At 42.1% G+C, this 15,720-nt stretch overlaps 1 pseudogene; it reads left to right on the forward strand.

The window, feature by feature from the left end:
* Nucleotides 1-2,529: 2,529 nt before the first annotated feature.
* LOC112857303 (large ribosomal subunit protein uL1-like) lies at nucleotides 2,530-8,843 on the forward strand (annotated as a pseudogene).
* The last annotated feature ends 6,877 nt before the right edge of the window (nucleotides 8,844-15,720 follow it).

Genomic DNA, 15,720 nt, shown 5'->3' on the forward strand with positions numbered 1-15,720 from the left:
GGACGCCTCCATGGGACCCAACACACCTCTCTCACGTAGAGATAAGAAACTTAGTATCTACAAACCAAGAGGAAGGGACTCTCAGGAAGTCTGTGTCTGTCTCTGTGAGAAATAGTATTGGAAACCGATGAAGATCCATTGCTGAAACCCGACAGTGAGATACTTAACGTAGTTACTAGCTGTGCTAACTGATTTAATGAACAGGCAACGTAACAAATGAACGTGTTTACCAAGTTAACTCGTGAAAATGAATATCTGTAATTAAAGTGGCTCACAACTGACAGGCAAACAGGAAATTATTGTTATTATTATACACAAATCATCTTAAAATACCAGAACTTAATAAATGGGGGAAAAAACAAACAATGGCTAGAACTGTCTGCTAAATAAAAAATAATGACGAACACCTGTGGTCTTTTTATAGGACTCCAGTGGAGATTTTTTTTTTTTGAAGACCTAATTATGTTTTTGTAATGGTACCATTTCATTATTTCTCTGTAGCATTATTAAAAGAAAATGTCCATATTTTCTCTGTGTAAAAGGTCTGGCACATAGATTCAGGCATGGCGTTTTCTTAATGCTGCAGACACTCTGACAGTTCTAGCTACTTATTGGCAAAGAATATAGCCCTTGGCAAGGCTTGGTTTTTCTCTTTGGTAATACTGGAACCTGGCCAGGGGATAAGGGTGATGTAGACCCCTTCAGACAGATTCTGCCAGCAACTAACTGAGAACTCGTGTAGCCGAGTGGGGAAAAAGAGCCAGCTCTCCAATTAGCATCCCTAGTCTTGAATCTCAGTTTTGTCCCTTCCTGGCGGTGTATCCTCTGGCGAGTTACTAAACCCCCCTGTGCCTCACTTTTCCCATTTGTAAAATGAGGGTAATCATTATACACATCGAAGAGGATTATTGTTTGAACTAATACCTGAAAAGAACTTATTGTGCCTGGCACATCAGCTACTATTCTTACCTGCGAGTTACCATTCTATGGGTCTTCTTTAACCAAGCAGGTTCTAGGAATGCAGCACCAGGATGCCCTAGCCATGTAGTTGGGCGGAGCAGCAACATGAGTGGTCCAGATCTCCAGCGCTGGAAATTTATTTTCTTTATAGCACGGAACACCATTTGAAAGGATCTTGCTTACCTATTATCTGCCTCCTGTCACTAGAACATAAGCTCAGAGGAGGGAGTGCTGTGTGGAGGGGGCACGTGGGGATAGCTTTCGGGACAGATGACTCTGTGGACATGTTTTACTTCACCACTGCCCTCTATCCTGGTAAGCGGATATAAATTTGGGAAGGGGGAGAAAGAATTACAGAACATACAAAATATTCTTTTAAGTTGTAAGAGTGGAGATGGGTGAAATTAAAGGCAAGAAATTTGGCCACTCTTGTGAAGATATCTTCCTTTTTTGTTTTTGTTTTTGTTTTACTTCTGGGTCTGATCCTGGAGCTCACCTCAATTATATATAATGCTCATCTAAGAGATAAGTATAGAAAAAGAGCATTCTAGAATTTAAAGGAATTGATTCAGGCTGTTGAAGTGGTTGTTCAAATAATTTCGTGCCTTCCTAAAATGGATTGTGGGAAGGTCGGTCTTCCTTCTTACTCATTTCTGTCATACACCTTCAGGCAAAGAATTTAAAGAAGTTCACGTATAGTAAAGGGTTCTACATCCCCCTTGAGCTATTGTCCCTGAAGGGAAGGGTCAAGTAGAAACCATTTCTTCATGTCCCTTGATTCCCTTTGGGCTTTGGTCATATTGCACAAATTGAAGTTGGGATGAATAAAAGAGAAGCGATCAAGAAATGGCAGGAGACAGTCTGCTGAGTGGCCAGCCTTGGTGACTTTCAAGTAGCTCTTGTTCTCTAAATTAAAGGAGAAATTGAAGACATGGCCATAAATATAAGACAGAAGTCAATGGCAATGCAATGAAAATCTTACCACTGTGCTCATAGAAGCAGCCCCCTGGTGAGGCAGTAGATAACTACCGTATAGATACTATTGTGTGAAAGTTTTCTCCAAGAACAGACTGAGCTGCAGAAGAGGTAAACGCACATTGCATATGGGAAAGAGTACTGACGAGGGCAGGATAGACCCTACTGAAGTCCTTGGTCTTGAGCCTCTGTGAAAGGCGAGGGCAAGTTGGATTAAGGGATTTTGCAGCCAGGACTTTGGAGTTTTTGCACTTATGGGAACTAACAAAAAGAGATAGTCTTTGACCCAGAACAATTAGAAAAGAATGTTCTAGAATTCTTGAGTCAGCCCAAGGAAAAAGATGTCAGCAGTGTGGCTAGGAAGAAATAGTTGAATACTCTCAGAAGGCAGCCACCAACATGGTGGTTAAAACCAAGGGCTTTGAAATCAGACATAAATTCAAGTCTCCTCTCTGAAATTTAATATCTGTGTAAAGTTGGGGAAGCTACTTACACCACATAAGCCACGGTTTTCTTCTTTCTGCAATGAAGATAACAGTCCTTACCTTATGGAATTACTGGTCAGATTAAATAAGATAATAAATAGAAAACAGCATGGTGCTCCCTCAGTATATGGAGCTGTCACCATGCAAGCAGTGTGAAATGGTAGAGGTGGTAAGAAATCATATTGATATAGACGACACACTGTCTTCAGGTAATTTAGTCTCTCAAGCCTTTTCTACTTGAAACGGAGGCTTTCTTTCCTAACTTATTCTGACCCAAAGAATTACACCCTCTTAGATAGACAAAGTGTTATTTAGAGATTTCCAATATGCCACCTTGATTTTAATGTTTACACAGATGAAAAGTGGCTTTTGCAGATTTTCTTTTTGATATACTATGATCTCTCAACATTTAATAAAAAGGATGTATTTTGACCAAGACAGCCCGTCAATTCAGTCAAACATCTAATTTGCCAGATTCTCCCCTCCCTCAACCTGAGTGACAGGCTGTTTGCCAACTTGATCTAATCGACTGAATGTTTTTGGTGCTTTGTCGATACAGACTCAAGTGATTTTTTTTGTCTTTGTTATTTGCATGGACAAAGGTACTGGATCTGAAGAAAGTGAGTGATCCTGGTGAATTTAAACCATTTGCTTTTGTGTTTGCTTCTTAATTTGGTCCTTTGAGGGCTTACGATCCAAAGGGAATACATAGGGAGGACCTAGAAGAAGAGACTGGAAAATGAACCTGGAATGGATACTGGGTAATTCATGATCATGCCCTGGGGGTGAGGGTTTTAGAACGGAAAGTATGGGCAGCTTAAATGTAACTTGGGGCTTGGCCCTGAGGACCCATTCCCAGGTTGGGGTTAGGTTGCTTATAAGGAAGCCCTGTTTGTCTCCAATTTCTGTACCCATTGCCCTTCTACCAGTGTAGTGGAAATTTAATTTCTCTTGCCTCCCAGCCTCTATTCCTAATTTTCTTAAGAAGGAATTCCATCATTTCCTTTTGGTAAATTACCTGTCTCCAGCCAAGTATGCCCTTGCTTTGTTATACTTAAATCAGGTTAGCCTCCTCTCTTCTACTTTTGTCACAAGCTAGGTCCCTGCTCTCCTGGGACTCAGATTCATTGGGGTTTTAAGGGCAGAAAATGTATTAGGATCACATTCATCGGAGTGGGGGAAGTATGAGAAGGTTATGTCATTCCTGCTCTCCAGACCCTCAGTCCCACCCTGCTTTCTGCATTTTTCTGAGCTTGGTTCTCTAGCCTTCCTACCTCCCTTAGCCTAACCCCGTCCTCATAACCTAAGGCTTCCCTATTCTGGCTAAGTTAGTCGGAATCTGTTTATGGGACTTGCAAAGATGCGACTGTCGCCATTGGTTGCCCGGCCAACAGACATTCTCCTCTCTATTTTTATGCTCACAGGTCTGCCTCACACAACAGAGGCTGATTATGTATTCACGTTCATGGCATCTCCTGAAGTCAGGTAGAGGTGGCTGTATTCGTTAGCTACGCCTGCTGTAACAAAGTACAAAAACTGGGTGGGGGGGGGCTTAAGCCACAGGAATTTGTTTTCTAGTTCTGGAGGCTGGCAGTCCAAGATCAAGGTGTCAGCAGGGCTGCTTCCTTCTGAGGGCTATAAGGGAATGATTTGTTCCAGACTCCTCTCCCTGCCTTGTAGATGGCTGTCTTCCTTCTCCCCATGTCTTCACATCACCTGCCCTCCGTGTCCAAATTTCACTGGTGGCTAAGACCCACCTTAAAGACTTCACTCCTTAAAAAATAAATGTTTATTTATTTATTTTGAGAGAGAGAGTGGGGGAGGGGCAGAGAGAAAGGGGGAGAGAGAGAGAGAATCCCAAGCAGTCTCCCTGCTCTCAGCACAGAGCCCAACAAGGAGCTTGATCCCATGAACTGTGAGATCATGACCTGAGCTGAAATCAAGAGTCAGATGCTCAACCAACTGAGCCACCCAGGTGCTCCAAGACTTCACTTTAATTTGATTACCTCTGTAAAGACCTTATCTTCAAATGAGGTCAGATTCTGAGGTATTGGAGGTTAGGACTTAAATGCATAAATTTTGGGGAGGCACAATTCAAACCTTACAAGTGGCCAAGTGACTCAGTTCTAACCAAAGAGGTTTAAGGGGAATGTTCTTTCTGGAAGAAGTTTTCCTGTGTGGCAACAGAGAGAGAGATGTATAAAGAAAGGGCTTATTCTCTCCTGTCCTGCTTTGGATGCTGTAGTGTTAGGATATAATACTCAGGGTTATGGCAGCCATCTTGTAATCGTGAGTTTATATGCTGGAGGCTGAATCTCTACTTTGTAGGATGGTAGAGTAAAAGAATGGAAAAAAGAAAGTAATAAGGATCCATGATGCAATGCTGAAGCAACACAGGAACACTTAGCTCCAAACTTAAATATGTGAGATAATTAAATGCCTTGTTTAAATTACTGTCCCTTGTTATCATTCCTCCTTGAGATAGAACCCTCCCTAGATCCAATAAAATCCTCAGTGGCTTATGTCCCCACTCCTTTCCTCATTTCCTCAATATTTGCAGGTTATTAATGTATCCAGAGTATAAATGTCGGATATCACATCTGATCATAAAATTTCAGGGTCATCCAACTGGGTCCCTTGCTTCTACCTTTTCTGATGCATAGATTTCTCCTGACATCTGGGTCCGTGGCAGAATAAGCCCACAACTAAATCCCTGTTGCATTAGATCACCCCACCCTGGGAAGTACAGTTCATTTCTTTGCCATTTTTCCTCACATGTTACTGGAGGTGTGGTGAATACTGACATGGGGTCATGAAGGAGTGTGGGCATGAGGCAGGCTCACAGAGCAGCTAGCTTTTATTTATTTTTTTTTTTTAATTTTTTTTTTCAACGTTTATTTATTTTTGCGACAGAGAGAGACAGAGCATGAACGGGGGAGGGGCAGAGAGAGAGGGAGACACAGAATCGGAAACAGGCTCCAGGCTCTGAGCCATCAGCCCAGAGCCTGACGCGGGGCTCGAACTCACGGACCGCGAGATCGTGACCTGGCTGAAGTCGGACGCTTAACCGACTGCGCCACCCAGGCGCCCCAGAGCAGCTAGCTTTTAAATTAGGGCTTCTTCTCCTTTTGTGTTCTATTTCATTTTAATTATTTAAAAAAAAAAAAATTTTTTTTTCAACGTTTTTTTATTTATTTTTGGGACAGAGAGAGACAGAGCATGAACGGGGGAGGGGCAGAGAGAGAGGGAGACACAGAATCGGAAACAGGCTCCAGGCTCTGAGCCATTAGCCCAGAGCCTGACGCGGGGCTCAAACTCACAGACCGCGAGATCATGACCTGGCTGAAGTCGGACGCTTAACCGACTGCGCCACCCAGGCGCCCCTCATTTTAATTATTTATTTGAGTTACTATCCTATAAGGAAGGCCTGATCAAAGTCTGTAACTGCATTGAGGAAGAACAGATGAATAAAACAATTAAAATTGTCCTGGAGAGAGTGACATACTTACCTCCCAGGGTTGTTAGGATTAAATGAGCTAATACTATGTATGAAGCACTTAGTACAGTGCCAGGCTGGGTAAGAATTGCTATGTAAGTATTAACAATTAATGTACAGCTTATCAATTTATCATGCTGCTGATTGTTTATGTGCTTAAAGGAAAGCTGGGACATTTCTGCAGAATCCATAATAGCCTGAGAAGGTGGTACCCAAATTTGACCATGTGTTAAAATCAGCACTAACCAGGGTGATGCCTAGCCCCACTGAATAGGAATCTGGAGTTGAGGCTCGAAAAATCTTCATTTCTAGACTGTACCCCGCACGGTTCTGATGAAGCTGGCCTCATACCCTATGTGGAAATTATTGACAGTCCAAGGACAATGGCGACTTTTTGCTTATCAGATCTTAGCTATAGTGGCAATGGGCCAGGCATCATGGAAAAACCTGGAAGAAATCATTTAATCTAGGCCCTTATTTTGTAGATAGGAAGTTGAAGGCTAGAGCGATAAAATGACTACTGAAACCACAGAGCTAGTTAGTGGCAGAGATGGAGCCCAAACTCCCACCTGGAACCTTTTCTTTGACCTTCTTTCCTACCCTCTTACCCTCTGCTAAGCTACATACTCACAAATGGCAAGATGGGGCTATCTTCCTAGTATTTCTCCCATTTTCGTGGTGTCTAGAAATGAGTAAGAGTCTAATGTATATGTTTAATGGTGAATGAATTGTACTTAAACCATCTTCCTCTATCTCTCTGACTCATGTGCCCCAAAGAGCTCAGGTTTGCAACAAATGGGGAGTTACGAGCTCTACACCGATGGGGCTCAGTCAGACAGGGAAGAGGGGAGGTTGTGTCCTCTGTTACATGCAGATTGGTCCTTCAGGGCTTTTGGGATTCTCATGGATGGAACCTTTTCCTTGCTACCTCCTAAGAGTAAGACTTATGCCTAGAACTTCATCTTGGCCAAGATGCTTGTGGTTCAAGGTTAAAGAAACCAACTTGAGCTTTCTTAAGAAGGAGAGGGTACTTATTGAGAGGAGACTGGCTTATTCCATGGAGCCCAAGCGCCTCAGGGTGAACCACTCCAGGAGTTACTAAACTGCTAGGGACTTAGGCCACCATGTGTTCTTCTCTTCCATCTCTACTCTTCTGTCCCTGCAAATATGCCTTCTCTGCTTCTCCAGCTGCAAGATCCAAGATGACCAGGCTGTAATTTCTAGGGATTCTCCTTCTTCCCCAATCCCTTATTTATAGGCATAGGCAAAGTTCTCTAGCTGCCTTTAGGTCACAATTCCAAACTTCTTGGGTAAAGCCTTTATTTGCCCACATGGGGCCATGGGTCCATATGTTCTTGGATTAACTCTGGTTAGGGCCTCTGGGGTCCTAGCATTAGCATTACAGAATGCCCACGTGAGTGTCAGAGTAGTTGTGGACAAAGTGTAGTTCTTGCAGATAGTCTGGAGGGAGGTGTGTGTGCATGTGTGTGTGAGATGGCAGACTCTCTAAGCATCTACGGGAGGTGGGTTTGTCAACTTTACTATGAAAAAAAACAACCCCCAAATCTCAATGACTTACGACAATAAACATTTACATCTCACTTTACATGTGCTGTGGCTCTGTGCCACGTGTCTTCTCAGCCAGGACTCAGGTGGAAGGAGCGGCCCTTCTCTGGGAAATGTCTTTCTTGTCACAATGAGGAAAGAACAAGAGGCAGGGCCAAACTATGCACCTGCTCTGAAAGCTTTCCCTTGGAAGTGGCTTGGCTGGAGTCTGCTCACAGTCCATCGGCCAAAGAAGTCCCAAGACCAAGCCTAACGATGAGGGAAGGAGCGCACACCACGTCCAGGAAGACTCTGTAGTTCCATCATTGATGGGCAGGCGGGGGGATCCTTTACAACTAAGTGTGAACGATAACAGCCGGTTGCAGCAGGTCTTAATAACGGCAACAATAATTAACCTTTAACAAATGTTTAAAATGAGCTAGACAGAGTGCAAAGAGGCTTATGCAAATTGCCTCATTTAATTATCCCAATAACCTTATGAAATAACCACTATTGCCCTCATTTTATTGACTAGAAAATGGAAGCTTATATAGGTTGAACAACTTGCCTCCTGCTACAGCCTGTTAAGTGGGACTGCCCGGATCCAACCCAGGTGCTCACGGGGAATGCCACCTGTATCGGTTTCCTGTGGCTACCGTACCAAATTACTACAAACGTAGTGGCTTAAAACAACACGCATAGAGCTCTTTTTCTGGTTATTGCAGCGAGCGGCACCGTGAGCAGCCGTCTCGCAGGACATCTTACACAAGGCCGCGCCGGAAGTCCTGCACGGGAACCAGTGCGAGCACCCAAAGTTTTTGGAGGGGGTGGAGCTGTAGATCAGCTTGAAGAACTACAACCCTCAGTTGGACAAATGCTTCTCGGCACCATCAGGCTTAAGTCCACTCCCCACTCCAGGTTCACCGTATTTGGGGCGACCAGCAGTACCGTGATGAGGCCAAGGCTCTGAACTTTTCCCACATAGACACTGAGGCACCGAAGAAACTCAACAACTATAAAAAATTAATCAAGAAACTGGCCAAAAAGTATGATGCCTTTTTGGCTTTAGAATCTCTGATTAAACAGATCTCACGAATCCTGGACCCAGGCCTGAATAAGGCTGGCAAGTTCCCTTCCTTGCTGACCCACAATGAGGACATAATGGCCAAAGTGGATGAAGTGAAGTCCATGATCAAATTCCAGATGAAAAAGATGCTGTGTCTGGCCATGGCTGTTGGGCACGTGAAGATGACAGATGATGAGCTTGTGTACAACATCTAATCAGCTGTCAATTTTCTGGTGTCATTGCTCATGAAGAATTGGCCGAATGTCTGGGGTTATACATCAAGAGCACCATGGGCAAGCCCCAGTACTCATGCTAAGGCATAGTTTAAGAAACACTAGTGCTACTAAAAACCCAACTAACAAACCAACCAACACCCCCCCCACCCTGCCCCACTCCATCTATTATCACATAGTTCTGAAGTCTGACCTGGGTCTCACTAGGCTAAAATCAAGGTATAAGCAGGGCTGCATTCATTTTTGGATGCTTTAGGGGAGAGTCCATTTCCTTGCATTTTCCAGCTTCTAGAAGATGCCCCCATCCCTTGATATGTGTCCCCTTCCTCCATCTCTGAAAGTCTGTAGTGGTGGGTTGAGTCCTTCTTGCATATTACTCCAACCCTGCTTGCATTGTCATATCTACTTCCCTTTATCCTCTGCCTCTCTCTCCTACTTTTAAGGACCCTTGTGATTACATTGAGCCCATCCAGATAACCCAGGATTATTTCTCCATCTCTAGGTCCTTAATCGCACCTGCAGTCTCTTTTGCCATGTAAGGTGACATATTCAAGGGTTCTGGGGATTAGAATGTGGACATCTTTGGGAGACTGTTATAATGCCTACCACACAGCCTTCCTTTGGTGCTGTATATGGCCTCCAAGAAACCTCTGAAAGAAAGGACAAAGATAACCATCCCTCCCGCTCTCATTTACTGATATTTCCATAAATCAAGAGCAATAGTGCTTATGCACAAATAAAGAGAGAGAGACAGTAAATCAGGGAATCAACATAGAGCTCAAAGCTGATTGTCTGTTTGTTAGTTGTGTAGGAGAGAAAGCCTATTGCTGGCTCTTAAAGTAGAAAAACCAACTTATTTCATTACTAGTGTTCCTGGCATGATGCCATAATTAATATATGGTAACAATATTACTAAGAACGAAAACATACAATTATGCCCTTAAAAATGTCAACATGAAAAGTAAACTTAATAAAAGATAGGCACAGAAATATATATAACAAAGATTATCTTTAATAATGAAATTATTTATGATCAAACATTTATACTTAATTTCAGTTCAATTCTAAAATAGTCACAGTAATGTCATGATTAAATATTAATGCTAGCAGAAACAACCTAATTGGGAGGTTATTAAAGCTTCAAATTAAGTTTCTTTTTCTTTTCCTAACCAAAAAGTTCTGCCTAGAAGGGCATCGGGGGACTTTCAGCACATGTGTTTTATTCACATTGATTTGCTGGGCTGAGAAAGGGACTGCGTCAAAAGAGGTTAAGCCCAAAGTCCCAGGCAATATCATGGGACATTTTCTGTCTCTCCTTTGAGTAACCAGAGGAGTGGTCATTACTCTTGCCTTTCTTGGAGCAGAGCTGGCTGGAGCTTGGAGTATAACAAGTTATCGATTGCTGCCTAGTGAACCACCCCAAAACTTAAAAACAACCACTTTATTGCACACAATTCTGTAGGTGAGCAATTTGGGCTGGACTTGAGCTTGTCTCATCTGGGGTCACTTCTGGTTGCTTGACTGGAGCTGGGTATCTATGATGGCCTAACTCACATTTCTGGTGATTGGTGCTTGGCTGTCAGTGGGGTCACATGTCTACGTGAGCCTAGTCTAGGCTTCTTTATATGGTGGCTGAGTTCTAAAAACAGCAAGAGAAAGACAGAGTAAACCCCTACTTTGCAAATGTCATTTGAGCCTCTGCCCAGGGCATGTTCGCAGACCATCCTATTGGCCAAAGGAAGTCACATGACCAAGACAACAGTCCCATTGGAATGATCTATACCTGGGCATTGATAGAAGAAGGCACGATTCACTGGGGACCATGACTATCCATCAACCTCATGGGAAATTATCTAGCATGCATTTAGGATTCTCCAGAGATAAATGACACGGAAAAGGGAGTATGAATGTTTTATGCTCTCAATATCCTAATAGGTTTGTTGTCCCCAAGAAAGAAGCCATGCACATTTTGGTCATTCAAGAGCAAGCTCCCTGTAAAGGTTCCTCTTACCTTCTTAATGCTTTGGCCAGAGATGGAGTGCCCATGATCAAAGACTCATGAATTGTTTAAATCTCCTCATAAGCTGAGAAGCATGTGACACCCTTTCCGCTCTGACAGGACCCTAGACTGAACATCACCTCAGGAGTCTAGGTCATTACTCTTCAGTGGCAAAGCCCAGATTCAGATTGTGCTTCTGCAAAGAGTTGTATGCATACATCGTTGTGCCTCTGGATGTACTCTAACAGATTTTCTCCCTATGTATTCTATCAATTACTAGGAGAGGATTGTTGATATCTCCAACCACAACTGTGGATTTGTCAATTTCTCTTTTTAGTCTGTTGGGATTTGCTTCATACATTTTGAAGCTCTGTTATTGGGCATAATTTAGAATTGTTAGATCTTCTCAGCCATTTACCTTTTGTCATTAGATATTAGGTACTATAATATCTGTAATGTTAGAAATATAATTAGAAGATTCTGGGTTGTATCTATGTTTTGAAGTCTGCTTTGTTTAATATTAGTAAAGTCCCTTCAGCTTCCACATAATTAGCATTTGTACGATGTCTTTTTCCTATTCGTCTATTTTTAACTTATCTATATTCCCCTTTTCTTTGGCTGCTTTTGGGATTTTTTTTTAATCATTGGCTTTCAGCAATTTCATGATGGCATTTTGGTGCAGTTTTTCTTTAAGTTCATTCAACTTCTGGTTCATTGAGCTTCCTGAATCTGTGGGATTATGGACCTCTGGATGAATGTTCTTTCTTTGTCAATCTTTTTTTTTTTTTTTAATGATTATTGACAAACAAATCAGAAACAGAGTTTGAATTTGCCAAGACACAAAAGAACACAATATTGATTCACTAACTGAGGTTGGGACAGAAACAACCAGCTTGGTAAACACCAGGAAGAGTCAATTCATTTAAGGATCAAAATTTTCTATCAGGAGTCGGGATAGTTGGCCCTTGTCTATACCTGCCAGGTATGTGCTATGTAAACTTAGGCAAGTCACTTCTCCTTTAGTATCTCACCTTTCTTGTCTTGAAAATGAGGGATTTGGGTCTTCTGAAGCCTCTGCCAACCCCTATATTTCAGTGTTCCATGAGTTAATGCAGGCTTTTCAAAGCATGCTTCAGAAAACAGGAATCTCATGTAATGATTTAGAAGAAAAATCGTGTCTCCTTGTTCAAAGGCATCTGGGAAACTTTGCATACTATTGTATTTCATAGAATCTATAATGTCGTTAAATGAATACATACCATTACTTTATGCTCAACCAAGAAAGGCAAACTGCTACCAACCAAAAAATGAAACCGTTGAAAGACTTCTATAATATTTATGTAAATATATGTATTTTAAACAAATGATCAGAAGAGTCCAATTCAACATGAAGGAAGCCTAAGCAACTTAATTTGCTTACATTTTCTTCTTTAACACCCAAGAGTGATTTTGATGACTCTAAGTCATTGGCTCTTGTGTGATTTTACAAAGTATCCTCTTCTATATCTTCTTCTATGTCATCAAGAGTTTGGATGATGCAACATTTCTTAAAAACATGCTCCACTATTGTTTCTGGGATTTTCTTCCAAGCCCCTGACACCCACTCTGCAAATTTTCATGCATATGTTCGGACACAGCTGTTTTCTGGCTGACTACAACTGTAAGATGCATTTTGATTTCAGAAATGTTAAAATGTGGGAAAAAATGTGCATTTTGGAATGAAGGAAATATGGTATAATCCCTTCCAAGATATACATAATGCATGATGCATATTTAAGGCTCTGAGATATCCTACACTAAAAAAAGTCTGTTTAACTATTTATCCCAGTGTTTCCCAAACTTAACTGACCCTGGAATCTGGGCCCAATCCTAATATTTTCAGGACCTCAAAAGAGTATAAATGGAAGTCTATATACCAACATATAAATATTGAAAGTTATAAATTAAGCTAACAATACATTATATGGTATATGCTATATCTTCCTATCTTGGCAAATATACCTTCCTAATTACCTGGAAATCCAGGTTTGAATTCAGAATTCTTGGACACTTTGGACCTCTGTTTTGGAAGAGTTTGGCCCCCAGATCATGGTCTATTCTCTCTTCCATTCCACCCCTGAGTCCCATGCTACAAGAAGCCCCAATACACATGTGTGGACACTCCAGCTGCACATCCATATCCAAGTTTCTTCCCCCGGGAGCATGGGGGCTGTTTGGGTATGACAAGTGTAGACTAGAGGAGCCATGTGGGTTCTGAGTAGACATGTCTCCTTGGACCTGTGGATTCCTTATCCCAAAGGGCACAGGTTGGGGAGGGCCAGAGTAGCCCTCTGTTCCTTAAGACCTAGGTCAGGGGCTTCTCTTTCAGGGACCCAAAGATGGGATTGCTGGAATATTTTTATTACATAACACCTATCAACATTCCATGGAATAGGCAACATTTTCCAAGAGCTCCTCTGATGGTGGGTGGTTCTGTTGGTGAATATGCTTGTACTTTCTTTCCCTTTCTTTTTCTCTCCTCTTCTCCACTGTTTGTTTTAAACCCTTCTTTAGTTGATTTATAGCAACCGATTTTTGTACAACACCTTTACCCCCTTCCAAAGACATTCATATCCTTTCTTCTCTATAGCATCTTTAAGGGGGACTGGGGGAAGTAACAGTACCCTCTTTTGATACTTTTGGTAGCTGAGGAAAACAGTGGAACAGAGCAGTAAAACAACTGGTCCATGCCATTGAGAGCAGTAACTGTGTTAGGCTGGACCTCCAGACTCCACTTTGTCACTGTCAAGAGAAGAAATCAGTGGTACCTTACCTGTTAAGAGTGTGGACATATGCATTAATGGATGCCTATGACAAGTTCCTAATTGTCATGTTTGTGCAGGGAGATGCTGTGTAGTAGGATGCAGAGGGTTGTAGCCAACGAAGAACAGGGATCTGGAAATAAGACATGTAGATCCCCTAACTCAGTCACCTCTCTCCCCAAATCTATTGCACAAAAATCCTGATATCAATTCAAGTTAAATGAAGGGAATTTGTTTTACCATCTGGAACAGTCTCTTGGCCCTCTTAGAAGTGTGAAAAGAGGAGCTCTACCAATGGAATGGAGACAAAATCCTGTTAAGTTGGGCCATAACTCTGTAGCAAGTGGCTAAGAACAGTGTGTGTGTGTGTGTGTGTGTGTGTGTCAACACTAACCACCTTTTTACAAGTATAACCCCCACCCCACCCCAAGGTAAGCTTTTGATTCTATGAACAAAAGGAGAGATACTTCCCTTCCTCTTTTCCAGAAGCCTATACTGTAGAAGTCTTATTTTCTAGATGAGTAGAAGCTGGACCTTGGAAGTCCCTGTAACTCTCCTTCTGTTCGGTGTTTGACCATGAAGGTGAATGTACCCAGGAGAAGCCCCCTGCTCTGTTCAACCCAACCGGACAAGTTTACCCAGATTGACAACACTGGTAAGGTCCTTCCATTTTTCAAAAGGTTTGGAACGCAACACTCCCCTTTCAGGGGCTTTATGTACCTCCAACCACAGTTCTGCCGTGTAGGCCAGCTCCTTATACCTCCATTACAACAGGAGACTGAAGAATGCTAATTTCTTTTCTGGCATGGTACTTAAAATTCTCACTCTGAGCCAGTTCACACCACAACCAGACTAGTTATTAGGCTGGTGTCAGTAACACCTCAGGTTCCATCGTATCTCTATGAAGGGTGGTATATTAATTGGGGTCTCTAAGGCTGTTGTTAGTGAGAATTCTAAAGCACAATTAGTGTTAATAGCCGCTGTAATTGACAAGAACACTTTTGTTGCCTCTCTAAAACGCTTTGTCCCTTACACTGAAAGCCACAACACATGTATGTATAATCAGGAAACCCGTGGAAGACAGAGGACTAGTGTAATTAGAGTGACAGGTGACAGATTTAGCCTTTCAAATTAAGACCTAGAGTTAACACTGCCTTTATCCCCCCAGTCCCTAATCTAGTGGTATTATTTGCATGACTATAACCCTCTCCAAGATTATGCAGATGTTCTATATGACTGATATTTACTTTAAATATATGTCAAATATCCACGAGCTGAAAGAGAAGTTCAATGCAATTTGTACTTATCAAGAGGTGGGTGGCTAAGGCCAGAGCCACTATTTATCTTTTGACTTCTGCCTTAGTCTTTATGAATAAATAAGAATATGAGTCTCTGGGAAAACACTATCCATAGGGGAAAAGTCAACAGTAAGCGTGTGTTTGATGCTGTAGGACTCCTTGTTTTTTACATTGCACCTTCTGAAGGATTGAGTCAGTGGTGATTTTCTTGTATGATCCAGCTGCACTCAAATGCTCCATGAAATGGTTTCACATCCTAGAGGAATTATTCTCACTGATTTTTAAGGCTCCTCTCCCTATTGCCTTTCTCTCTGATTTCTGTAATAATGCTCTTGAGATAAATGTTATGTCCCACCTGAATAAAATATCAATTTTGGGAATGAAAGGAAGACAGAAAAGTTTGGGGAAAATAGAAGAGAATTCAGGTCAAGAATAGAGACTGGAAGATAAGAATTCTGGAAAGGTCATTGCCCACAGGATGGGACGGAGGACACGAGGAGCCCTGAGAGAACAAACACTTCATTTTGGGCACTAATGTTTTTCTACTACCACACAGCAAACCTGGAGCATCCAGGAAGCATTTCTGGCCACCACCCTGAGGGTTTTACATTTGTTTGCTCGTTTGTTTACCTGCTTATTTCTATGAAAACCCCATCCAAAGTTGTGTTTGTTTGTTTGTCTGTTTGTTTGTTTGCTGTTCTAGCAGTGAGTTCACAGGATCTGGTCAAGTAGACTGCTTTGTGATTTTTAAGACACCCAGAGAGTATAGCAGAAGTGGGAGTCATGTGTTAAATAAATATAGCAGTCCTTACCAAATATTTCCAACCCTCTGCCTTGTAGACGCATCGTAGGATTACACTTC

The sequence above is a fragment of the Puma concolor genome, chromosome E2, assembly GCF_028749965.1.
Source record: "Puma concolor isolate L17-30 chromosome E2, mPumCon1.1.hap2, whole genome shotgun sequence".
NCBI classification, from domain to species: domain Eukaryota; kingdom Metazoa; phylum Chordata; class Mammalia; order Carnivora; family Felidae; genus Puma; species Puma concolor.